Source organism: Lepidochelys kempii, chromosome 6 (genome assembly GCF_965140265.1).
Source record: "Lepidochelys kempii isolate rLepKem1 chromosome 6, rLepKem1.hap2, whole genome shotgun sequence".
NCBI classification, from domain to species: Eukaryota; Metazoa; Chordata; order Testudines; family Cheloniidae; genus Lepidochelys; species Lepidochelys kempii.
This window is the reverse complement of record NC_133261.1, coordinates 58,821,146-58,848,639: the sequence shown is the minus strand read 5'-3', so window position 1 is coordinate 58,848,639 and position 27,494 is coordinate 58,821,146. Positions and strand designations below refer to the sequence as shown.

At 43.2% G+C, this 27,494-nt stretch overlaps 1 protein-coding gene across 6 annotated transcripts in view; it reads right to left on the bottom strand.

The window, feature by feature from the left end:
* The window catches only part of TSPAN18 (tetraspanin 18), a 177,684-nt gene that overhangs the window by 54,831 nt on the left and 95,359 nt on the right, over positions 1–27,494 (bottom strand). For 5 of the 6 annotated variants that reach the window (XM_073348079.1, XM_073348077.1, XM_073348075.1 and 2 more), the window contains one exon: positions 27,271–27,399. The exons of the other annotated variant lie outside the window; for it this stretch is intronic. The gene's annotated coding sequence lies outside the window, so the exon portion shown is untranslated. The remainder of the gene's footprint in view (positions 1–27,270; positions 27,400–27,494) is intronic. 6 annotated transcript variants of the gene reach the window in all.

Below are 27,494 nucleotides of genomic sequence, written 5' to 3'. Positions count from 1 at the left end.
GAAGTTTTTTTGTTTTAAGATAGCGACCTTCATGTCTGTGATTGCATGACCAGAGAGATTGAAGTGTTCTCCGACTGGTTTATGAATGTTATAATTCTTGACATCTGATTTGTGTCCATTTATTCTTTTACGTAGAGACTGTCCAGTTTGACCAATGTAAATGGCAGAGGGGCATTGCTGGCACATGATGGCATATATCACATTGGTGGATGTGCAGGTGAACGAGCCTCTGATAGTGTGGCTGATGTTATTAGGCCCTGTGATGGTGTCCCCTGAATAGATATGTGGGCACAGTTGGCAACGGGCTTTGTTGCAAGGATAAGTTCCTGGGTTAGTGGTTCTGTTGTGTGGTATGTGGTTGTTGGTGAGTATTTGCTTCAGGTTCTCTGTGTGTATATAAAGTCTGCTGCAGTTTCCACGGTATGCATCCGATGAAGTGAGCTGTAGCTCACGAAAGCTCATGCTCAAATAAATTGGTTAGTCTCTAAGGTGCCACAAGTACTCCTTTTCTTAATGGAAAGAGAAAAACCCCTCACATCTAATCAGACACTAAAGAAAGTTACTTTTGGCCAGTCATTTCACCCTAGAATCCAGAAGTTGGCCAATGACAATGTGTAATGCTCAGCTCACTTACAGTCTCCAAACACAGGGAAATATTGGGAACAAGAGCGAGCATGCTGAGCTATATGTGGGGAGCCTGACATCAGCAAGGATGGCTCTTGGCTGTCAAGGATGGTTCTGAGCCAAATCAGCTCAGAAGAGATACTATCCACAGGGACACTGAATGGCTACACAGAAGTGAAATATACACACAGTTTGGCATGTAGTCATTAGCTCTCCTTTGTCAGAAGGATAAAGATACTTATAAATCTAAAGCCTTGATTTTACAATGACAACAGTCCTAGAAATACTAAAGATAGTCAGACAAATAAATACAGATTTAGGGAAGGTGTTTTGATTCAGAGCTTCAAAAATACCACTGTGATGGCAGCCCTATGCATAGACAGACAAACAGACAACTTGGACATTATGCAAACTCCCCTCACTCACAGACACTGAGCTCCTTGTTTATCATGATGATGTCAACCTTTAGAACAAAATGGAAGCTCTCCCTGCTCCTGTGTGTGACTCTATTAGTATTGATGATAGGTCAGCCAAGGCTGCATTACTACAACTGTTCAAACAACAGCGGATCATTTCTCTGCTGTTATTTACAGATTTAATGGTTTAATAAAGTCTGATTCAGGAGTACGGTAAGGTCTATCAGTTGAGGGGGGTGGAATAATTACATTAATAAGGGTAACTGAAGTCATTGCTGTAATCTTGTTTGCTCTTTGGATTGTTAATTCCAAATAATATGTGACTGAAAAAAACGGAGGGCGAAAAGTGGTATGTGAGTGTGCGTGTGAGTGAGGGAGAGACTGTATAATTAATTACAGGGTGCCAAACAGTGATGAGGGAAGCTGCTGGATTAACCTTGGAAATGGAGACTACTTTGTTTCTTGTGCCATTAATGTCCACATGTATCTTCCATTAACTCTAATTAGGGTTAACAGGAGTTACACACAAATATCTCTATAATGGCAGTTGTGTGGGGGCACTTATGAAAGACTAGATGCAAAGTTTATTTCTCCAAGGTTAAACATCCAATAACTTATGAGTTTCTCATTTCCCTTTTTCACCTTAGATGTCCTGTAATTAATCATAAATTTAAAACTCACATGCATATTGTGCATACATTGACATGCTAGCATAGACAGAGACACAGTCACCTGATATATGCTGAAAACACACAGATACACATATTGCCCTATTCACACTACTCTGATATACACACATGCACACTGCCCTAGCCTTACCATACTGATATACATACAAAAGCACACAGACACATGAACCAATACATACCCTGCCCCTCCCCCACAAGATACATGAAGGAACAATTATTCTATCACACATTAAGACAAATCATTTTTCAATTAACAAACCAGAGCAAACAAGTTTACAGCAACAATTTAAATTACTCTTATTAATGCCATTATCCCCCCCCCCCCCCGACAGACTCTATACCGTATTCCCAAATCAGGCATTATTAACAAACCATTAAATCTTTAAATTAGAACAGCAAAATTGTCTGGCATTATCTGAACAGTCATAATAATGCACCTTTTATTGTGCCTCTGGCTCCATCCCTGTGTTCCACAGCAGAAGTTCATTTAATGGCATTAACAGACAGCTTCCAGCCAGAGGTCATTTATTAGCACAAATAAATGTGCTGAGTCCTCTCTGCTTTCTTATTCCATCACAAACTGAGAATTTCCATCAAACTTATGCAACTCTGGAGCCGAACAGGCTTATAAACTGCCTTGAGATGAGAAAGTATTTATAAGGCCTCAGGGAACTGGACAAATACACTGCTGTTCCCCTCATGAGTCGTAGACATTATTTCAAGAAACCCTATGATGTTGAAGTTTCTGCCAAATACAGTGCAAAGCTGGTCACCAGCATTGAAGAGGCAATATGAAGGATGAAAGTTTTGAATACCGAGGATAAAGTAGTGACAAGTGCCAACCCTGATAGAAAGACATAGGGCCAAATTCCTTGCTGGTATAATTCCACTGATGCCAGAGGAGTTATACCAGCAGAGAATTTGACCCACATATTTAAACCCTCTTTGTGCCAGCAATCAGATCTGTCCCAGTGCTCTTTGGGGCTGCAAATCTGAAGCCACAAAATGCATCTTCCTGGTCAAAACTCTCGTTGAAATGAATACGTGTTTTGCCTGAATAAAGATTTAGCAAAAATGAGAACAAGGGCTCTGGATTTCTACATTTATGGACTCATCACCTTTACTCACCCTAAGTTACACTAGTGCAGGGATATGCCTCCCAAGAGGATTCATCCAAATTCAGAATTGGCTATGTTTTGGCTTCACAAAATGAAAACAATCATCTCTTGTGTTCTGGTTTCTGCCCTAGGGAGTTAGTGACTCATGCAGGACACTGAGGGCTCAGCAAGATTTCTTTTTCCATCATCCTGTGTCTTCTATTAGGCTCGCTGGGTTGGCTTATCACTAATGTATTTTAAACATCCACTTAGAGGACAATTTTCAATAAATCTTCTTTCTTCTTTATTTTTTTCATAATTTTATAATTGATTTTTACTGCTCATGAAAGCAAAAAAGCATGTGCTGAAAGAAACAGACAGAGCATTCAGGCCCTGTTCAAGCTTAACAGATACAGCTCTGCTGATTCGCTTCACTCCTGGAATGAAAACCCATTGGCCATTCCAATTCTTGGCCTTCATGAATACAACTGAACCCCAACATGTGACATCCAGTTCTACTGCAGTTCCAGGGCTCCAAACACAACTCTTCTGATGCACCTCAAGCCCTGGGCTCCTTCTATACAGCTTTGTAGATGCACTGAGCACAACTTCCCATGTTATTGAGTCCTGGCACCCCACAACTGCACAACCGATACCCTCTCCTTTTCATATTCCTGGCCTCTGCTGAGCAGATACTTCCTATTGTGCCAAGCTACGTGATAGTTTTGTGAAGAGAACAGACTTGGAGACTAGAACAAAAAGCTCTCTAAACCCATTTTCACTTGGTCAGATATGGACTCTTCATGAGCCACAAGTGGGGTCACTCAGCTTTGAATCCTCATGTGAAGAATTTGTGTTTGTACAGTTTCACAGAAGTCAGATAAACTCTTCTTTTCTAGAAAGATATAGAATGCCACTAAATCATTCCATTACAGTCAGTCTACGTAGAGGGCAGTTTTGCACACACAAAAGGTAACATTTTAAACTGTGCTTTAAATACAGGAGGGTGGCCTTTATTTCAATGTGTGTGATTTACATACATTTTGGCTGAGGATAGATTTTGCCTGGATGGTTGGTACAATTTCAGCTTTTTGCCAACACTCTTGTAAGATCATTAAAATGGAGAACAGCAGTGATCAGCTAAGTTCAGTAGAAAGTCAATTCAAAGAAGGCAATTAACTTAATCTCAAACGTTACCCTACACGGCAGGGATGCTATTCAACTATGCTATAAACTATGATGTCCAGTTCTTTTCTCCAGGATTGTAACAGGCAAAACATGAATCCATACTGGCGACACAGATGCCATGTAGGGATGGTTTCCATCCAGGGGACATGTGCTCTCATTCTCTGTTTCTCTTCCCATCACATATGGAAAGAATAGGAAAACTTAAAACTTTTCACTTTGATACGGCACTGGACTGGGAATCCGGAGATCTGAGTTCTATTCCTGGCTCAGCCACAGAACTATTATATGACCATATATCATTTTGCCTCTCTGTGTTTCTGTTTCCCATCCCATTCTTTCTCCCCTGTTTAGATTGTAACTCTTTGCTGTGGGGACTGTGTGTTTTGTATAGCACCTACCACAATGGAACTCCCCTCTTGGCTGGGGTCTCTAGGTGCTATTGCAATATGAATAAAACAACAGTAGTTGATTTCAAAGGAGTTAGAGGAGTGTCACCGAGAGCATAACATGGCCCTATGAGAGTGAGAGTTAGTCATCATCCTCAGATACAATAATATGGGCACCAATTCCAATGGTAGAGAATTTCAGAAGAACCAACCATTTATCTGCTTCCTAGCATTTACAATACAACATTCATGGAACATCATGGAGTTTATTGTATCTTCTCAATTAATCTCTCAAAAGCCAAGGTTTCCCTGTAATGTACCATAACGTTTAATGTAGGCATGGAAGGTCTCCTGGCATCAGCATCACTAACATTTTTTGGTAAGATCAAGATTTTGTGCCAGCGTCTTTGAACCAGGTGTATGTGCCACCCCCTTAGAGGTGGTTACATTTCACTGTTAGAGTGCATGTTTAGTGTGGGAAGTGCATTGGGATCTTCTGAAATGAAAGATACTATTTAAAATGCCCCCAAAAAAGAACTATTTTCCTAGACACTAGCAATTTCCACTAGGCATAGTTTAAGTTATGGTGCCAATTTAGAGACTTAATCAGATGCAAAGGGAAAAAATGGTTACCTAATAGTATCTCTCAGGCACAGAAAGTTCTAAAAGACTATCTGGCTAACAGTAACACCATTTTCCAAGCTTTGGAGAAGTCCGTGCCAAACTATCCCAAATATAGCCACATCTTCCACCCCTGCCATGAGCTACAGAGGAAAAACTCCAGCCTTTCTTACTTTGGTTCTCTTCTTCTTTCCCCACCCTTCAATTTTCTTCATAGATGCCCATACAAAGATCTACTACAGTCCAATTAAACCTCATTGAGAAATCTGTATGCTCAGACGAAAGTAGCAGCAAGAACTGAGCAATGGTTTAATGCCCACATGAGGAACACCACACATGTGCACAGAAAACATGGGTCATGACCAGTCTCTTGGGAATTCACACAGTGGTAACATATAGACTCCTTGTCTTGCCCAGAGCTCAGACCACCACCCCATGACATCGCACTACAGGAAAGAATAGAACCCATGGCTGGTGTAGGCAGGCATTCTTTCCATTATTGTTATTAGTCCAGGCCAGATCTTGGGGAACCTGCACCTTGACAGTAAGCAGCACATGCTATATTAGTTTGAGAACTAGTGAGTAGAGTCATAGAATCATAGAATCATAGAATATCAGGGTTGGAAGGGACCCCAGAAGGTCATCTAGTCCAACCCCCTGCTCAAAGCAGGACCAATTCCCAGTTAAATCATCCCAGCCAGGGCTTTGTCAAGCCTGACCTTAAAAACCTCTAAGGAAGGAGATTCCACCACCTCCCTAGGTAACGCATTCCAGTGTTTCACCACCCTCTTAGTGAAAAAGTTTTTCCTAATATCCAATCTAAACCTCCCCCACTGCAACTTGAGACCATTACTCCTCGTTCTGTCATCTGCTACCATTGAGAACAGTCTAGAGCCATCCTCTTTGGAACCCCCTTTCAGGTAGTTGAAAGCAGCTATCAAATCCCCCCTCATTCTTCTCTTCTGCAGGCTAAACAATCCCAGCTCCCTCAGCCTCTCCTCATAACTCATGTGTTCCAGTCCCCTAATCATTTTTGTTGCCCTTCGCTGGACTCTCTCCAATTTATCCACATCCTTCTTGAAGTCCTGCCTGGATACAAGATTTGTATCTACATCTGATCCATGATCCGCAAACATGGTCTGCCGATATCTGCAGATTTGCAGGGATCTACTAGTGAGCACCACAGGATTTGTCTGAATCCAGCGGCCACAATAAAGAATCTCCTTTATATTCATTAAAACCCAATCCTGTCTCTTCTTCACCATGACGGACACTCCTACATGCAGGCATTCACAGTGCTTCAGGAGGCAATCGTTGTGTTAATTCTTTCAAACGGTCCCTGGGGTTCACTGCTATGCAATTCCTCTAAGGAACCTTGATATCACCTACAGGTGGCATATGAGGTGACAAGAACAAGCTTCAAACACAGCAAATGCCTATCTCATGACAGATCCTATAGTCCAGCTCCCTGTTTTTGACCTTCCATGCTGTGTTTGGGTACAGCTCAATTGCTTCAGATATGGAGTAATCACATGTGCTGCTAAAGGGTTTAAGTGAAGCCTTTGTAACTCCCCCTTTGCCAGTTACAAGGTAGGCCACACAGTTGCAGGCTGCACCCATTGGTAAGAGCTGCCTGATTTGCACAATACTCTTCCCTCAGCTACTGAATTGTAAAGAGACTTAGACTAACACACTTGATTTGACCCTCTATGTAGATGCAATAGCTACACACACACACACACACACACACACACACACACACACACACACACACACACACACACACACACACACAGAGCTATGCAACATGCATGCTTCTCTGGCTGTCCTCGAGGTTTGGAGTCCTAATGTCAGCTCCTCCCTGGGTTTGTTTACAGTGAACATTCTTTTAATGCTGTGGGTTACATCTGAATGAAGCTAATCTTTCAACTGCAAAACTGACCCAACTTAGCACTACAGTCTTAGCTGCTTTTCCTAATTTGAGACTTGAAGTTGCTTTCAGTCATACAGCCTGATATTCTATCTCTTCGTAGAGGGGCACCAAGCTCTGTTCATATTTATACTGAGTCTCCACTAAGCTAATCCATCATCACCACATAAATCACTTTGAGGGAAACCAAGAAATTCTGGCTTCCAGGCGGATTGTCTCCAAGAAACAAAAATTGATTGTGGGTGACGGGACTGGAAGATGCTCCAGTGATGTCACAGAACAGAAGCAAAAAGCCCAGACGCCATGCCTCAGTAGAGCTGTAACATCCCTCTCCTGCCATACGACTCAATTGGGGGGCGGGGGGGGGGAGAAAGTATTGTTAATAAAGCCACTGGGAATATATATCTGTAGGGAAAGCCATCATTTTAAACCCAAATTGGCTCCTTTGTACCTATCTTGTACCATGTCCCGTTCATTAGTATCAATTATTGACATCAGAAATGCTGAATCTTGAAGTTGAGGTTACAGATGTTTTTTAGGCTAACAAAAATAGACATACACCATTAAAAGGTTCTGGTTGTATTTTTCCTGTGGGGAGGGGTTCTTTTTTTAAAAAAAAAAGTGCGTATTATTTCCTGCATTTGGACAGGTGTGTGAGGGAATATTACACCTTTGGAAAGATCAAATAAAAATCTCAGGCAAAACTTTTACAAGCCCTTCACAAAAGTGTTTTGGCTGTAACCATCACCAAGAGTTCTACAGAAAAGTTTTCTTCTTTGAAATGGAATTAAGATTTTTCAAAATTATGTACATTAAAAGACCCCTTTTTATTGCAAATACACAGCACCACAGACATATGACTGCACAGTTCATAATGAATTCTATTGCACACCTTAATCTGGGGTGCCATTCTGGGCACCAGTCAATAAAAAGGCACCTGCAGGAGTAAGCCTGCAAAAAACATTAACATTCACTAGTAACATTCACTAAACATTCACTAGTAATTTCAAGTGTGCATAAAATAAACCCCTTTCATTTAAAATATGAATAGGGACCAACTGGTAATTGAAGAATTTCAGTGGTTATCATGAAATAGATAATGTTGGTTTTAAAGTGTCTTATAGTTTTTTTTTAATCAGAGCGTGCTGCTGTGCAGTCCAAATACTATTTATCCTCATTATTGTGAAGTAAGCGCTGCTCTGGTGAAGAGGTAGGTCAGCTGGTGATCACTTCTTATCCCCTCAAAGCAGTCATTCAATCAAGTCCTGCTCCTCACGCAGATGTGTCTATGTAGATAAGAATTTCATCTCCATTTGGTCTATTTCCTTTAAGAATTTCTTTACACTAGCACAGCCCCTGAAAACATGGCTCTGTCCATTGTAAATAACTCTTCATTTTGCTAGCAACTGGAATGAAGATTCACTCCTCTCATCCATTCATTCATTCTTAAGATTATGAAGTTCTTTTTGCCTACCATCTATATCAAAATAAAAATCTAGGAAAAGCAAAAAGTATTCTAGTTTCAAATAGGACAAGTTGTGTGGCATGGGCTGCTGGCCAGCGCCCATCTCAGTCTCATGGGTAGAGAGATATTACAACTAAGGCCTGGTCAGCACTTAGAAGTTTCACCAGTATAACTATTTCAGTTAAGGGTGTAATTTTTTTAACCACAATAAATACATTTGTAAATGCCCTAGTGTGGATGTAATTTTACCAGTATAAAGGTGCCTGATAGTTACTCTCCTCTCACACAGGAATAAACGATACCAGTCTAAGGACATTTAGACTAGTATGAGGAGGCTCACACTAGGGCAGCTGTACTCCTTTAACCATGCAGGTATTGTTAAAGCAGTATAAGTGGTATGTGTAGACAAGCCCTGAGGGTCCCACTGTTTTAAATTTGTTTTCTGATGAGAATTCTCAGTGGCTAATGTATGTATCCTCCCTTTCATTACACTCTCAAATGTCCAGAACAAAGAGATTTTATGCAATCTAGTTTTCAGGTATCTACTCAATGAGTCACTGGAGGCCTCACTCTTCAATACCTTGCATTACATGTGGTCATTCATACGTGTGCAAAAGGAATGCAAAGTGGGTGAAAAACATTACTATATCAGAATTTTCCACTCACATCACTGATGGCATTTAAATCTACAATACTTTGCACAGATGCAAGTGACTACATTAAGTGCTAGGTGTCAAGCATTCAGTCCTAGACCTCTCTCAGCCATTTTTTTAAGCTAGTAGCGCTGAGCCTACATTATATCTCATTATATATGATTTTCATATTTCCCACAGTTTTGTCTGTCCAGGTTTCTAGGATATTAAGCTTAGTCTAAGTTACCTGCCCCCTCCTTGCTCAAAGAAGAAAGGGTATTCTTTATGCAGTTCTGAACTGACCCCTCAGTTCAATGACTCAGCTCCATGCACTGGAAATGAGCAAAAACATGATGATGGCTAATTTTCTCATGCTTTGCTGGAGACCAACAACGTACAGAGGGTTACCAGGTGGTGACCTGAAAGCTTTAGGGAAAATACGCTTCAATGAAAGTTCAATGTGGAAACTTTCTACCTACCTCCATAGGTATTCTAAGACCTGACTCAGCAGCTGCTGAAATCAATACAAAGACTATGAACCCACTGTCCTTAGTCTTACGTTGTCATTGATATCTGTGCAAAATGGCTTTAAACTCTGCATTCACTTTGCAGACAATGATGATACAAGGTGCAGAGCAATGGGAATTGGGCCATACAGGTATCTGAAGAGAAGTTTCCTATTTTTTACAAAGAGAGAGGACCACAAACTGCAATTAGAGATTGTCAGGAAAGAAGTATTTTGTGTTAATATTTTTGAGGAAAAAAACCAAACCAAAAAAAAAACCACTTTCTTCTTTTGGAATTCTTTTTGTGGAAATCTTCCAGGTTTGTTTTTTTTTAAATAGAAAACAAAACAAAAAAGTCAATTTTAGAAAACCAAAAACATCTGAAAGGCATATTTTTGTTTGTGCATCAAAAACTTAAATTTCAAAAGGCTATTTTTCATCAAATTTTGTTCTGAAATCAAACATTTTGACCAGCTCTAATCCCAGTTCAGCAAAGCAACTAAGCACACCCAGGCATTGGAACAATTTTTATAGCGGGGATGCTGAAAGCCATTGAACCAAACTGCAAGCTCTCTATATGATGGAAACCACTTCAAGCTAGGGGCCCCTAGTTCCAACACCCGTTAGTACAGGTGTATTTGCTTTGCTGAATGGGTGATGGTAGTGGGGACTTATTAATGAAGTGGCTTGGTCAGCCTTGTACATATTCAGAAAATGAGAATATTATTTCTTGCAATAGAGTCATCATAGCCCTGTGTGAGCATCAGACTAATGTATCCATCGCCTAGTCACGGACATCTGCTGTTGCATGTCTGTGGACTGCAAAGAGCATTTTCATGTTTAAGAGGAAACATTTTATTTTAAATATTCAACAGCTGCGTTCTTCTTTGCATTGTTCTGACAGTATCTCAGTGAGACGGAAGCTGGTTCACAGGGGCCTGGTGCCACGTTACCCGCAGTCGCAAGCAGGACTTCTTATAGTGGCTTGCAACAGGAGGAGGCTCAGAAGAAGTCTCTAAAATTAAAGGCTTTTTCTGGAGATAGCAAGAGAGTTGGCTTTGCAAGTGGCACAATGTGCTTCACCCAGTGGGAGCCTTTAGAACAAGGCACCGAACAGCTGGGGCACGCTTTTATCATAAAGAGCTCAATAAATAGAAATAATAACAGCTGAATAAAATGAAGCCTTGCACTTGAAAGCTGCACCAGGTGGGTTTAATGCTCTTGCCTGCAGGTGCACTGAGCTTAATTCAGCTACTACTCTCTCTGCAGCGTCTTAGCTCTTGCATACATACATGGAGGACTTGGGAAGCCACGCTGCACTGTATCCAGGCAACAGGCACTGAATGGTTTGCAAGTCCTGTTCAATTCATATTAGGACTAGTCAGGGCAGGTCTCCACACAGACCTGACAGAGGGGATAATTTTCAGTTTTGCATCTTGAAAAAAAAACCAACCAAAACCCACCAGAATAAATTGAGGTTTCCAGCTGTCTTCTAAAGGAGATGACAAACTCCCTGCCCCTTTCCTGAACTATTATTCACCAATGCTACCCACCAATCATTTAAGTGCCATTAAAAACACCATGTGCTTGATTCTTCCTTTTATTTCCCAGTGAAGCACATTTTCTCCTTGTAGATTCTGGTCACTCTACTGGGTATCCTTCAGAGATTACTCACCCTCTAGGGCCTGTTCTCAATTCACTGAGCTAGGATTTTGTCACATAAGACCTATTACACAAGAAGGCTGTTCATGCCAAGAGCTCCACCACCACCCCATGGAGACTATGTAGATCACACAGGCATGCATTCATGCCCTTAGACCATTAAGCATTAAGAGAGTATGGAAAAATTAGGTAAAAAAAACAAATGTCCATTCATCTTCACAGTCAGGGGAGTTTTGCCATTGACTTCAGTGGATCCAGGATTTCACCCATGACAGTTTGGGCGAGTTTCCTCAGGATGCTCTTATCTTCCATCTTACTTCTTTTTAGCTTATCCCCTCCGTTTGAGGAGATCGCATGTGTCTCACTTAGGAGTCACCAAGGGATGTTTAAAGAAAGATTAAAAACCTAGCATAAAGTAATAAGCTATGAAGAAGCAGGGCTCTTTAATACAGGATGTTTGATAAACCACTTACACCAAGCCCACTGGCTTCCCTGCTGTTCTCCATATTCAATGCCCACAGCAAGGAACCCATAAGCCAGTGGCTCTCAAGCTATCTAATCGATCATAAGGGACTGGCTCCTCATTTCCAGCTGCCAAATTGCATTAAAGAAAGCTAAAAACGCATTGATCAACTTTTCTAATATTTACCTTCCTCGCAAACGACTGCTGTAGGCTGATGCCATATGGGTGTTACATCATTGTGAAGGGGAGGGGATACGTGATCATGGATGGGATGGAAGCCAACCATGAAATAATACCCCTATTAAAGTGTGATCCATGTTATGAAAAAGCTTGAGAACCCCAGCTGCAGACATGGTACATGATACCACACAAGTTCCAGTGAACAAGATGTATAACCTAAGAACATTTGTAATCATTTCAATACTGATACACAGTCTCAGTCAAGTGTTGGGTTTTTTTTTTTTTTTTTTTACAGATTGGCAACGTTACAAACACAAGACGCAGAGGCACAGAAACGCTAAATTCAGGAGTAATGTTTGGAGCTGGAAATTCTCACAGCCCTGATGTGAGATTAGCTTGCTGGCTGCCTTCCTTTCTTTTGGAAGAATTTATGGAGCCTCCGAGGCTGGTCAAATATCCCCATTTCCTCTCTAATAGTGGTAGCTATTATTGCAGGAGACAGTACTGTATAAAGTTACTAATTATGGGAAGGCAGCAGGAACGAGGATATTTCTTTTAATACAGCGTCACCCCCAGCTGAACTGCCGGGAAATTAGGCACAGCAAAGAAATAAGCATAGGTCCTCTTTCTGAAATAATATATATGCCATCATGTGCCAGCAATGCCCCGCTGCCATGTACATTGGCCAAACTGGACAGTCTCTACGCAAAAGAATAAATGGACACAAATCAGTCGTCAAGAATTATAACATTCAGAAACCAGTTGAAGAACACTTCAATCTCCCTGGTCACTCGATTACAGACCTAAAAGTTGCAATACAACAACAAAAAAAGCTTCAAAAACAGACTCTGACAAGAAACTGCTGAATTGGAATTAATTCGCAAACTGGACACCATTAAATTAGGCTTGAATAAAGACTGGGAGTGGAGGGTCATTACACAAAGTAAAACTATTTCCCCATGCTTATTTTTCCCCCCTACTGTTGCTCACACCTTCTTGTCAACTGTTGGAAATGGGCCATCCTGATTATCACTACAAAAGGTTTTTTTTCTCCTGCTGATAGTAGCTCACCTTAACTGATCACTCTCGTTATAGTGGGTATGGCAACACCCATTTTTTCATGTTCTCTGTGTGTGTATATATATCTTCCTACTGTATTTTCCACTGCATGCATCCAGTGAAGTGGGTTGTAGCCCACGAAAGCTTATGCTCAAATAAATTTTTTAGTCTCTAAGGTGCCACTAGTACCCCTCCTTAGAATCATAGAATCACAGAATATCAGGGTTGGAAGGGACCCCAGAAGGTCATCTAGTCCAACCCCCTGCTCGAAGCAGGACCAATTCCCAGTTAAATCATCCCAGCCAGGGCTTTGTCAAGCCTGACCTTAAAAACCTCTAAGGAAGGAGATTCCACCACCTCCCTAGGTAACGCATTCCAGTGTTTCACCACCCTCTTAGTGAAAAAGTTTTTCCTAATATCCAATCTAAACCTCCCCCACTGCAACTTGAGACCATTACTCCTCGTTCTGTCATCTGCTACCATTGAGAACAGTCTAGAGCCATCCTCTTTGGAACCCCCTTTCAGGTAGTTGAAAGCAGCTATCAAATCCCCCCTCATTCTTCTCTTCTGCAGGCTAAACAATCCCAGCTCCCTCAGCCTCTCCTCATAAGTCATGTGTTCCAGACCCCTAATCATTTTTGTTGCCCTTCGCTGGACTCTCTCCAATTTATCCACATCCTTCTTGTAGTGTGGGGCCCAAAACTGGACACAGTCCTCCAGATGAGGCCTCACCAATGTCGAATAGAGGGGAACGATCACGTCCCTCGATCTGCTCGCTATGCCCCTACTTATACATCCCAAAATGCCATTGGCCTTCTTGGCAACAAGGGCACACTGCTGACTCATATCCAGCTTCTCGTCCACTGTCACCCGTAGGTCCTTTTCCGCAGAACTGCTGCCTAGCCATTCGGTCCCTAGTCTGTAGCTGTGCATTGGATTCTTCCGTCCTAAGTGCAGGACCCTGCACTTATCCTTATTGAACCTCATCAGATTTCTTTTGGCCCAATCCTCCAATTTGTGTCGGTCCTTCTGTATCCTATCCCTCCCCTCCAGCATATCTACCACTCCTCCCAGTTTAGTATCATCCGCTAATTTGCTGAGAGTGCAATCCACACCATCCTCCAGATCATTTATGAAGATATTGAACAAAACCGGCCCCAGGACCGACCCTTGGGGCACTCCACTTGATACCGGCTGCCAACTAGACATGGAGCCATTGATCACTACCCGTTGAGCCCGACAATCTAGCCAGATTTCTACCCACCTTATAGTGCATTCATCCAGCCCATACTTCCTTAACTTGCTGACAAGAATACTGTGGGAGACCGTGTCAAAAGCTTTGCTAAAGTCAAGAAACAATACATCCACTGCTTTCCCTTCATCCACAGAACCAGTAATCTCATCATAAAAGGCGATTAGATTAGTCAGGCATGACCTTCCCTTGGTGAATCCATGCTGGCTGTTCCTGATCACTTTCCTCTCATGCAAGTGCTTCAGGATTGATTCTTTGAGGACCTGCTCCATGATTTTTCCAGGGACTGAGGTGAGGCTGACTGGCCTGTAGTTCCCAGGATCCTCCTTCTTCCCTTTTTTAAAGATTGGCACTACATTAGCCTTTTTCCAGTCATCCTTCTTTTTGCTGAAATAATATGGTGCATCAGTAGGGTCTCTGGCCAAAGTACGCCTTACACATTGGTGTCAGCAAGGAGACTGATTCATGGTTTGCAATTCCGATTATTGCCACAGACATGGTTCTCTCACTCCCGGAAGCAAGACCACATTTACCCCATGCCTTCTGTTACTTTCAGTGGCTTCCCAGCACCTCAGAACTCCCTGAGAAACCATCTCATTTAATCAGCCTGACTCTTCAGCTACCTGTATGAGGTTAGTAGAATGTGCATAGGGCAGGCAATCAGGCATGCCTGGACTCTAATCCCAATGTGCCCACTGATTCACGAGGGTGAGGGAGAGGGAGGCCTCTTTCACTTGTGCTGCTCAGTCTACACAGAACATCCCTCACACATACAAATCTAACTAACTCAGCCATTGGATCACTTCCTCTCTAAATCTCTCCTTAAAACACCACTCTCCCCCACTTCAACAAGCCATCTCTGTAAAGGGTTTTGCAACGTCATAGGGAGAAGCAATAGAAATAAAAAAGGCTATTGCTTGTTTCAGGATTGAGTTGCATCGCAGAGCTGGAGGTGGTGCTGGTGGAAAGGAAAGAAGACTGAATAGCAGGAAGTGCTGCAGGGGAGAGTTGAGGTACATGGGCAGAGCGTGGCAGGTGGGGGGGCTCAGGCCTGGGATAGCAAGGAGTGCTGCAGGTGAGAGTTGAGGTGCACTGGTAAAGGTATAGGAGGCAACTTGCTCACTATCCCACACTCTGGGCTTAATCCAACAAGGTGTGAGCACTCCTGGCTACAATTCAGCAAAGCATTTAAGTAATGCTATTTACTTAAATAGTGTTTATATGCTTAAAGTAAAGCACATTCTGCAGTGCTTTGGTAAACCAGGGCCATGTCACTCAGCACCTTGTAGGATTGAGCCCTCTGCCTGGTGCTAGTGAATGCTACCAATCCCTCACTAACAAATTAAAAACAAAGAGACAGTGCAACATTTAAAGGAATGAGGCAGAGAGCAGCTCAGACAGGACAGAAGCACAAAGAAACACTGATTGATTATGCCTGGCACCCCATTCCCAGAAGAAACATTAAAGTAGTACGTGCCTGGAACATCAGCACTGTGCAGCACATGGAAACATCTGAAAAACTCACCCAGCCCTCCCATGCCCAGACAGACTCCCTGGCTGACAGACGTATTTTAAATGGTTCTGTGACACATTGAGACCTGGATCTCCATGAAGAACTATATTCTTTTCCCTCATTTCTTCCCCATAAATTAAGCTCAAACCCCAAATGCGGGGGCATGTGTACTATGGTACCCATCCAACATACATTCCTCAGTAATAGCATCAGTGGGCAGGGGTGGGGGAATTGCTCACTTGATAAAATGCACAGGCAGGAGATAGGCAAATAATGAATGATATCATCAGGAGATCTGGGTGGTGAGGGTGTCATTTTGTCGCTGGCTGGAGAGAGCTCTTTCACTTATCTCCCCAAGCCACTGGGGTCATTCAAAGGAAGGAAAGGAACAATCATCAAAGATAACTTTCATAAACACTAAGAGCATTTAGGACCTTATCCTGTGAATTGGAGTTGAGGGTGCTCAGTAACTTACAAGGTCAGTTGTAACAGAAGGAACTGGAACAGCACCAAGAAAATGGTTTATCTGCAAGCTTGGAACGAGGAGTAATGAAGGTGAGTAAACAACAGTAAGAAGGTGTAAGCATTAGTGCTCTTACCCTCCCACCCCCAACATATCCCATGCTCCCCATTCTGTCAAGACTGTGGGGTCATCAACAATGTTTCCTCTAGACAAAGGATAGTAAGTTAGTTACTCGGTCTGCATCCCACATGGGAGGCTAAGGCCCCTTTGTAAAACTGATCTAGTAGGTAGGAGTGATTACTGGATCTGAAAAGGGATCTATTACACAAGAGCTGATCCCCTATTCCCAGGGAAGTAATCCATTAGACTGTGATGACTCTGGCTACTCTAATCAGTTACAGTAGCTCCAAGAAACAGGACAATCTCATGGTAAAAATCATTTGAAAACCTCACTGAGTGAGGCCAGTGTTTTCAGATGTGGATGCCTAAAGTTCAAGGTACATCTACATGGCAATAAAAGACCCATGGCATGGCTGCAGCTGGCCCTGGTCAGCTGTGGGCTCGTCCTGTATGGCTAATAATTGCAGTGTAGGTGTTTGGGGTTGGGCTGGACCCCAAGCCCTGAAACGCCATGCACAGGGAAGGTCTCAGAACCTAGGCTCTGCAATTTGTAGCCCTGCTGAGTGAACCTAAGTCAATTAACCTCCGCTCTGAGACATGGTGCCGCAGTGTGTGTTTGTTTTTTGCAATGTAGGCAGACCCCTGGGTAATTTAGTATGGTTTCAAGTGGCTCACTTTAAGCACCAAGTTTGAAAATGCTGACCTACACTTATGACTGGCCATTTTGCAGTTTCACAAATGAGCCATTTCTGAGTGCCTTTGAAAAAGTTTTAATGGGCATGTTTTTTATATGGTAAGTAATTTCTGGAGCACTTTGTTTGACACCTTTTTTTAAAAACATCAACCACCACCACCATGCCGAGATACAGACACACAGAACGGCCTGAAGCAGGACACCCTGAATATTACCCATGCACAATACGAACAAATGAAGTTGTTGTGAGAATTGTAGCTTCACATTTCCTGACTTCGGTGCATTTAAACTCACCAAAAAGCTTCATTAATGTAAAGTAATTTGACTATTGATTCTTCTTTATATTACTTGTTTTGTACCTTAGATTTTGGCAGCAGGAGACAGATTACTTTCAGCCAAATTCTGGTCCTAATCAAAGAAATGGGAGTTTCATCTTCAGTGCAGCTAACAGATAACGTATGAAATTGGGAGGGGAAATGGAAAAGTAAAGGCAGCTTGACAAGTGATATTATTTTCCAGCAGCTTAATCCATACACTGACCCAACTCAGCCAGTGAGCCTGTAACACACAATAAACCTTCAGCTCTGTTCTGGAAGTCCAGCCTTTAAATATGAGAATTAGAGGATCTACTCTGTTCCCTTGCTTCTTATTTGTTGAGTATTTACAGGGTAAACATATTTTTAAACATTTTTTCTATTTTTTTTAAGTGGATTTTGTTTTAGCTTAAAATTTAGACCCGTTTAAAAACTTAAATTTACAACCATCTGCCACAAAGGCTAAACTCACTATACATTAATAGAGAGTTATTTAAATATCCCATGCAATATGCTGAGCTCCTAGGACAAATTCTGCCCTGCTATACACCTTGCCTATGCAACACTCCCTATTTGAAATCAGCAAGGGTTGCATGTGGATTTAGTCAGAGTATACGTTACCCAACTATACAGTCATTACACTGACATTTTAACAGCGACATAGCAGAATATGGGAACTGACATACTGAGTCAGGCAAGGGTCCATCTAGTCCAGAATCCTGTCACCAACAGCGGCCAGTACCACATGCTTCAGAGGAAGATGAAAGAAACCCTTCAGACGCACTTATGGAAGAATCTGCTCACAAGGAAAGTTTTCTCCTAACTGTCAATATTTGATGCTTGGTTTATGCCCTGAAGCAAGAGGGTGTAGATTGCTACCAAAGCTCTTGTGTACATTAGTATTCACAGAGAGGGCTACAGCTTGTTTGAAAGCTACTAACTAATGACAGTTTTATTCTTTTTGGGAAATTGCAGGAAACCAAAAAGTTGTTAACAGCAGTGATTTCAAATGCCTTGATTTCAATCTGGTTCACTTGCACTCAGTGCTGTGAGGTTTGTTCCTTTAATTAAAAACTTGTTTTGTGTTTTGACTTTGAAATAGAAACCGAATGGTGGTGAAAGGTCCTCCAGGTATCCCAAGAACACATGCATGCCTGGCAGCAACAGTGCAAGCTTCCCTCATTGCCACCCTGCCAATGTCTTCTCAGTTCTGATGAGTTCATCCTTAACGGAGCATCTACAACTAAGAATTTAGCTGTGCAGTTCTCCATCAGTAATAGCAAATGGTGGAAGCTGTAATACAGACAAGGTGCGGGCATTTTTATTACTATGTCATTTAGCTCAAAATGCCTGTATGCGGTCTACATTCCAGCTTCCATCATTCATTCCACCCCAGTGAAGAAAGCCAGGTCTGAATTTTCCAAGTGTACCGAAGGCCTGTTGGTAAGTAGTGTCAGTGCCCCATTCAGTCCCTGGTCTCTGCTGATACTGCCAACATAGGTGGCATTTGTCTCAAGGATGCTGGTACGTGTCCATTAGGAGCTGGTCTGAGACCAACAATTCATTTGTCACAGGACCAACAGCCATGAGATTATTACTTATTATTCGAACTACAATAGCATCCAGAGGCCCAGCTGACTTTAGCCCCGTTGTGGTAGGGACTGTACAGATACAGAGTGAGAGGAACCCTGCCCAAAAATTTACAATCTAAAGAAATAATACAGAGTGTGAGAAAGGAAGTCTTAGTACTGGAGCTAGGCAAAAATGATTACGACGTTTCACAAAAATACCAAATCATTTTCATTTTGCAAGTTTCAAAAAAGAACCATTTAAAAAAAATGAATTTTTTTTATGGGAAGTTTTTTGTGTGGGAAATATTTGTTTATTTCTGTTATCGCACCTGTTTTTCTCCCCTTTCCTCTTTTTCCATTTTGTCACTAAGAGGACAAAAATAGAAAAACGGAATGTTGACACCCTTCCTCCCCTCTCTCTTCCCCCCTCCCAAGAAAACCCCTTTTCATTTTCAGGTTTCATCAAAAAAATATTTTTAAAAAATCAACATTAAAATTTGTGCAAAAATAATTCGTTTTCAATAAAAGGCCATTTTTCAGTGAAAAAACAACCTTTGACCAGTTGTAATTGTTATCCCCATTTTACAGATGGGAAAACGAGGCACAGAGATATAAACTTCCTTGCCCATGGTGTCTCAGGAAGTCTGTGGCAGAACTGGGACTTCAACCCAGATCTCCCTAGTCCAAGTTCAGTGCCTTAAACACAAGACCATCTGTCCTCACTTATTATTTCTGCATGTAATAAATATTAGTGACTGCTGATCTGAGCTTCATTTGAAGCAGGAGAAGGCTCAGTGTTTCAGACCCAAACTTTGTTCTGGCATTCCTTGACAAACCCCCAACCCTGCTTGCTGCCTAGTCTGCACCATGGGGAATCTCCAAGGCAACAGAGTAACTAATTCTTGACTGCCATTAAGGTAAATCCCCAATTTCATTCAATATTTTTGAAATTTACAAATCAAAAGCAAATCTGCCAGCACAGATCACAAAATAAGGAATCCAAAGCCTTTATTAATTCTCTGAGTGACAGCAGCCCTGCAGCCTCCCCCGGATGAATCATGATGTGAAAGGAAGTTCTGCTTTCCTATGCTGTCACTTTGTGTGAACTCCTTTTGACAAAACACTTTGCACAGGATATAATCAGACTGAAATTATTTTACTAACACATGGTATTGGAAACATTATCTTTGTTAATAAATACGTTTCTAGAGGCAAATTACTTCTTCCTCATTCACTCCCATTTAAAAAAATGTCACGAGAGCTCCCAGTTCCATAGGCAAGAAGACTCGTCCAAAATATCTCCAGAGCATGGGCAGCTGCTAACAGTGTGAGAGTCAAGAGCCTATGAAAGTCTTGTTGGCCATTAAGGGAATTTTCAGAGAAGATTGAGCAGGTACATAGCCGTACTCCATATAGGCCAGAGGTAAGCAAACTGTGGCCTGCGGGCCACATCCGGCCAGTGGGACCCTCCTGCCTGGCCCTTGAGCTCCCAGCCGGGGAGGCTAGCCCCCGGCCCCTCCCCTGCAGCCTCAGCTCGCCATGCCACCAGCACTCTGGGCAGTGGGGCTGCGAGCTCCTGCTGGGCAGCATAGCTGAGAGAGTCGCTGGCCTGCCCCAGTGCTCTAGATTGCGTGGCGATGTGGCTGGCTCCAACCGGGCAACGCAGCCGCCAGTCCTAGTGCTCTGACCGAGATGGTAAGGGGGAGGGGGTACCAGGGGGCAGTCAGGGGGCGGTTGGATGGGGTGGAGGTTCTGGGGGGACGATCAGGGGATGGGGAACGGGGGGGTTGGATAGGCGTGGGAGTCCCAGGGGGCCTGTCAGGGTGTGGGGGTGTGGATAGGGGTCGGGGCAGTCAGGGGATAGGGAGCAGTGGGGGTTGGGATGGGGGTGGGGTCCGGGGGGGGGTGTGGTTAGGGGCAGGGGGGATCCCTGGAGGGGGAGGTCAGGGGACAAGGAGCAGGGGGGGTTGGATGGGGCTGGGATTCTGAGGGGGATAGTCAGGGGGCAAGAAGTGGGAGGGGGCAGATAGGGGGCAGAGGCCAGGCTGTTTGGGGAGGCACAGCCTTCCCTACCCGGTCCTCCATACAGTTTTGGAACCCCAATGTGGCCTTCAGGCCAAAATGTTTGCCCATCCCGGATATAGGCACCTCTCTGAAGTGACTCTTGTTCTCTGCTCTCAGGTTTCATTTATATAAAGAGTCTCTGGCTGTCCTGGTTGTGAAGAAAACCTCACAAATGTGAACTTAATAGAAATGCAGAGATGGTCTACATGAGTCTGCAGAGAGCCAGGAACAATAGCTCAGAGAGGTGTGAACTGTCCCATTTATCCAAATGGGTGTTAACTCAAATGCCCAATGACAATAATTCACATGTCAAAATTGTTAACTATTTCATTGCTCATGCGAGAAAGGTGCATGAGGGTCACAGTTCTGCACACTTCACTGTGGGCGACGTTTCATTTTGATTCTGTAAGTGAGATACACCAACACTTATTCCCCCCAACCCCAATCAAGGAGGAGCTAAACCCAAGGTCTCGAGCAGAGTCTATGGGTGCATTCAAGTCCCACGGAAGGGCAGCAAAGCTCATGGAGCCCAGTAGAGCTCAGAGAGCAGGCACAATCATATTTTGAACAGCAGCACAATCTACTGTGAGCAAGCGATTGATTTTGGTGACTCACACAGGAGGAACTCATTTTGTTGAGAGAAGAGTACCACGGTCTTCCCCACCAACTCAGTCCCTTGTCCAGAGAGAAATGGGGAATAAGATCCCCATCCAAATTTGAGACTAGCAACTCCTCCACTCCCACTCCTTTTTTATAAGGCCGACAGACAGACACAGGTGATACATTTCTGTAGGCTCCTCCAAGTCTACAGACCCCTGCTGGATAGGTCTATGAATTACAAAAAACACCCCAAAAACACAACATTGCTAATCTGATCAGAGAAATTCACTCTTCATGGTACCATGACTAGAGGTGGTCAACAATTTTTGCTTGAATTTTTTTTTTTTTTTAAATTTTTGGTGACAAAAATGGCCTCTCGTCTCAAGGCAAATTTTCACAAATTTTGAAAATTTCTAGTTTTTCAACATAAAACCCAAAATTGAAAAACTGCTTTCTAAAGCAACCCCCCCCCCCCACACACACACACTTTTACAATGAAAGAACAAAAGGAAAAAAAAAAGTCAAGACAAATATTTGTTTCTTTCAAAAAATTCATGGAAAGGTTTTCTATTTTTAATATGTTCTAATCCCAATACAATTGAATATCACAATATGAAGGTCATGAATGGACCCCAAAAAGTTATTTCAAGAGCTTTTCACATCCTAGTAGCTGGATGGATTCACACCATTGAAATCAGTCATTTCAGGAAAAGCCAGAATGGCTGGTAACACTAAAAAGCTGCGCTTGAAGTATTGGGGACTATATTCTGACTATTTTTATGGGGGGTGGGGGGAGTACCAAACACACAAAAACAACTCCAATAACTGCCTAAAACCCTCCGAGTTCTTAAAGCTGATTACACATTTCCCCCTCCACGCTCTCCTGCTCTCTTTTCAGGAGTTAGGGGATTCAGATTTATTTATGCTAATATTACTTTGAATGTGTTTTATGTGCATCACTAAATGGGTTTGTTTGGGTTGGGGCTTGTTTCTTCCGAGCAAGTGATTCTTGTTCATCAGCAAGCTAATCCTGCCCAAGAAATCACCGGGATTTTCTCTCTATCTGCTACCACTGCTCCCTGGTGAATGTAAATGTTCTCCTGAGCTTGACTCATTCACCCATCCCCACTTCTGATTGAGCAGGTACCACAAGTCCTTCTCAGTATTTCAAAATTGTTCTTGTCAGGCCAGACAGGCCTCAGCAGCTAAATATCACAGCTGTCTGTGATTTCTGCTGACTGTTCAAACACTCTATCTGCTTCCCTTCAAAGGGAAAGGATATGGTATGAAAACATTATGGCTATGGCTATGCAGAATTAAGTTGGACTCTTACCTAGTTCTTACCCCTAATCCCACTTCCTGTCCACACAGAAAAAACTCTGTCCCAGGTTTGGAGGTGCTTTCAGCCCCAGCTAGCTGACCCAGCTGGGGGTAGGCGAGAACCAAGGGATTCTGAGGGGGATAGTCAGGGGGCAAGAAGTGGGAGGGGGCAGATAGGGGGCAGAGGCCAGGCTGTTTGGGGAGGCACAGCCTTCCCTACCCGGTCCTCCATACAGTTTTGGAACCCAACTAACTGGAAACTACCCACTGTGCAGTGAGGACACAGGCTAAATCACTCCTGTGCAGACAGTCCTCCAATGGCCTTTGCAAAATTCTCCTCTCAGGTGATATGCCTGCCTTGTAGTGCTCCCATCTGACCTAATGTAACATTATGGGCACTCCCTGCCTCAGTTTCCCTTCTCTCAGAGGCCCGTAAGACCTCCACACAGTCCAAAAAGGTGTAAGAAAAAATTCCCCTGCTGGGATTCTACTTTATTAAATACAAATAAACTTGAAATAAATTCTCTTCGCTTGGGCTTAGGGGCTGCACAGCTGCTGTCCTGGGGGCTTCTGCTTTTCAGTCCTGACCTCTCTGGCCCATAGTCACTCCTGCTGGCTCAGGGGTGGCACAACCCTCCTCTCCAGGAACTGTGGTCTCTTGGAGCTCCTCTTCCTTAGGAGAGCATCTCTCTCTCTGAGCACCTCCCTGCAACTGAGCCCTGATGTTTGTTTTATCAGGCCCAGATGCTCGTTATTCAATTAACTACCAAGATAGGCCAGTTCCCCTTAAATTAGCTCATCATGGGTAGCCTGGGACCAAACTCTGCTTTAAGAGGCCAGCAACCCCATGACATCCCCTCAGCCGATGGATAAGTTCTCCTGCAATTGACACAACTGATGGGAAAAAATCCCAAAGCATCTCAACTCAAAGACCCCCAAAATATGCACACGCACACAGGCAAGTGCTGAAAGAGTGAAAGCACAGTAACTTAGCTAGGGCTTTGCCATGGGAACACTCAAACCTGGGGAAGGCTAATCTGGGCTGCTAAAACCCATGAGCCAATCTCCCAGGTTAACTCTGCAGTGTAGACACAGCCTTAGGATACATCATTACTGCAGAGTTAGCTTGAGTTCTTACTTGAGTATTGCCCTTAACCCTCCACTCCTCTAACACACAAAACCCTCTCACTTTAATTTAGTGGAGCTTTAAAACCAGACTTTGGCCTGGCCGCCAATCAATAGAGTTAATTTTGCAGTGAAGACATACTCCATGTTGTCACCGGGGAAATGGGGTTGATCCAGTGCTAGTGGAACTAGTCTCTGTCACTGAATGGAATGGAGAGAGCACAAGATGTGCAGATAAGTAGGCAGCCAAAACTGGCACAAGCCACCAAATTGCACCACATAAGACTTCAGTCTCAAGCAGTTTTACAAACAAAGCAAGAGTAGGGGAGGCATCCATGGTCTTCAGTGTTAAACCTCAGCTTCCTTTGTTAGCTGAGGACATGGGACTACATCTATCCTCTTTCACACACTTCATTTTCTACCACTGTTTGCAGCTAAGGCGAACTGAGTAATGGGTAATGCTTGGCTCAGTGGCACTTCACTCAGCCTTGCCAGGTCTCCAAACCCAGCCTTCATTCCACCAGAAGGTATGAGCCTAACCGAATGAAAGTTGGGAACATCATACAAACAGATGGCAAGTTCTTTGGAAAGGCAGAACCAAGTTATAACAGAGTCCCACAATTCTGGAAATGGTCGTTAAGGACCTGTAAAGCTGGGAGCAAAGGGAAGAAACTGCAAGTGGGTCACTGTACCAATGTCCAGCTACCTGCTTATCTCTAAAACAAGATAAAATGAAAGGCAAAGAGGATCTTTATTGGATACAAATGGGTTACAGGAAAATTCACAGTAGCAGCCTTTGCTCTTAACACTGCAGCAAAGCCTTAATAGTTTCTGTTACTTAGCGTGATCAACTAAACTGGGACTAGAGACTCAAGGTGAAATCCACTGCATGCACTGGACACAGACACAGAAATCTACCTTGATCCCTCTTGTCTACATATTCCATGCACAAAAGCAGAACAAAACTCATGAAGAGATGGAAAGAAGCTGACTATAAAAATCAATCTTTTGAATTAGTTTAGCAAGATGCTGCTTTTCCCATATGCTTAGAAGTGCCCTGTATGGAGTCTCAAACAATAGGCGAGGCTGGGTGTTGGAGTAAAAACAAGGGACTCTCTACTGGTACCCACTCTCCATTTCCCCTGATGTCGGGTTGTCGTTTTGTGGGTTTTTTGGTGACTGCACTAAGAAGGGTCAATGGCTCCCAGCTAGAGAAATGCAGCTTCTGACAGGACCACCACCATGATTTATATTTTGTGTGCGCCTTGTACTCCACAACACCAACTCTAATGCAGTCCTTTTAAAAGCTAGCAACAAGATAAGTGTGTGAGAATGGGAGAGTACATGTGGCATATCCTATGCAATTTGTCTTCCTAGGATTTCTGAAACTCACAAAGGAGTTAAGTCTGGCAGGAAGGAAAATCCCAGAGGCAAATGCTTTCCCCTCCTCTAAGACATGCAGCAGCCAACCTCCAAGTAGAACTCAGCTGAAAAGGAATTGGTTATGGCATTTAAAATCAATGGATAATTTGACTTTGGACTCAACAGGCAACCCTTCTTCCCCTCCAAATACTAAATCCATGTAACTCTATCCCCAAGGCTTAGAAAATACTATGCTGATAAATACAGTCATTATAGTAAAATTTTATAGGCTATGTTACATTGTCTTGGCCAATAAATCTTGGTATCAGTGGCTTACTTGGTGTTTGTTAAACCACTCCAGATGCTTTAGAAAGAAAGTGATTGATCTAGCTACTGAAATTGGCCCAAAACCTCCCAATGACACAAAGCAACAAGATTAAAATTTTGCTCTTTACTCACAGAGGGTAACTCAGGTCTGACAGTCTATGCTCCCTGAAAACACAGAAAAAGGGACACCAGGGTAAACGATAGAAAACAGAGGCTGACTACCAGGAAAAGCTTCCTTCCAGGAGGATCACTTAGGATGTTGGACAGTTTCCCAAGCGTAATGCTGGGAGCCTCCTCCACTGGAATATCTAAAACTAGATTGGACAATGTTCTGGTGAGGTCTGTAGGGAAGGACCCTTCATTTGCCTTTGTGTGGAGGGAAGGGGTAGTCTAAACAAGATCTATTAGCAAAAAGAAAAGGAGTACTTGTGGCACCTTAGAGACTAACCAATTTATTTGAGCATGAGCTTTCGTGAGCTACAGCTCACTTCATCAGATGATCTGATGAAGTGAGCTGTAGCTCACGACAGCTCATGCTCAAATAAATTGGTTAGTCTCTAAGGTGCCACAAGTACTCCTTTTCTTTTTGCGAATACAGACTAACACGGCTGTTACTCTGAAAGATCTATTAGGGATGCCTCAGCTCTAATTTCTCTGATTATATGTTCAACTGCTTCTTCCACCAAGTCCTTTCAGTAAATATTGCCAGAGGCTACAGCATTCATCAAAGAAAGGGCTGGGGCCAGTATACAGAGGGACACAGAGATCCTCCAGCAATGTCAAACCAGATGCAAGGACACCAAATTCATACAGTCCAGCCAACTTATCTATGAGAGAAACTGAAATTCAGCTCAGAGTCCAGCACCAGAGTGCTCCAGTGCCACTGACAAAACTGCCCCAGATAGTCACCAGCAAGAGAAGACAACACAACAGCTTTGCATTCCTCTTTAGTTTCCAGCAATATTGTTCTTCCTACAGGCATCTAACACAACTCACTGCCCTGCCAGGCCCTGAATAATGATGGATAAAAATGCTCCTGTGTTCTCACAGAGAAAAGTCTGTGGGTACCAGTCACGACAGGCAAATACAAGATGACAAGCAGAGGGCATCAAATTTTATGATCTGAAACACACACCCTAGGCACTCACGCTAAACCAAACATGGCTAGTGCAGCCCTATGGTGCTTCTAACAAGGAGCTGCGTGTGGCCAGCCTTCTCAATACAGTGCAGGAAACAGAGTCCTTCCATCCCCTTCTACTAATTGCATCTGCAGTGGTCAAGGGTTAAGAGGGAGGTAAACAGATTAATTCTATTAGACTCTGGAATAGTGTCTCAAGGGAAATAGGGAAAATCCCATCATTTAGAACAAGACAGGGGAATACACTGCAAGGGAGCCATGTTGGCCTATTTGAGGATTAGGGAGCTGGAATAGAAGGTGCCATCTTTTCTAGCTCCAGTTTCCATGAGTCAGCATAATGCAGAGTTTCACCTCTAGAACTACATGGTGGTGCAGCCACTCTAGAAACAAACCAGGGAAGATTCCTCAGCTGAAAGCAGCACAGTGAACAAGCACTGGCCAGCCTGGTGCCAGCAGAGTTAGAAGTGCTAACAGAGCCGCCTCCCTTACCTGAGTGCTGCCCGGTGAGAGGTTTTCAGCGCAATACTTGTTCTTTTCCAGAAGTCAGGTTGAGGTAAGCATGCGTCAGTCAGGATCTCCTTTCTTCATTGACCTGCTGGTGCTACTGGGCTGACTGACCTGTCAGGGACAACAAACAAACAAAATAAATATACCCTAGTGTCAGGAACTGGGAGAAGATTTCAGCCTTCATTTAGTCACTTCTGCTTATGCAG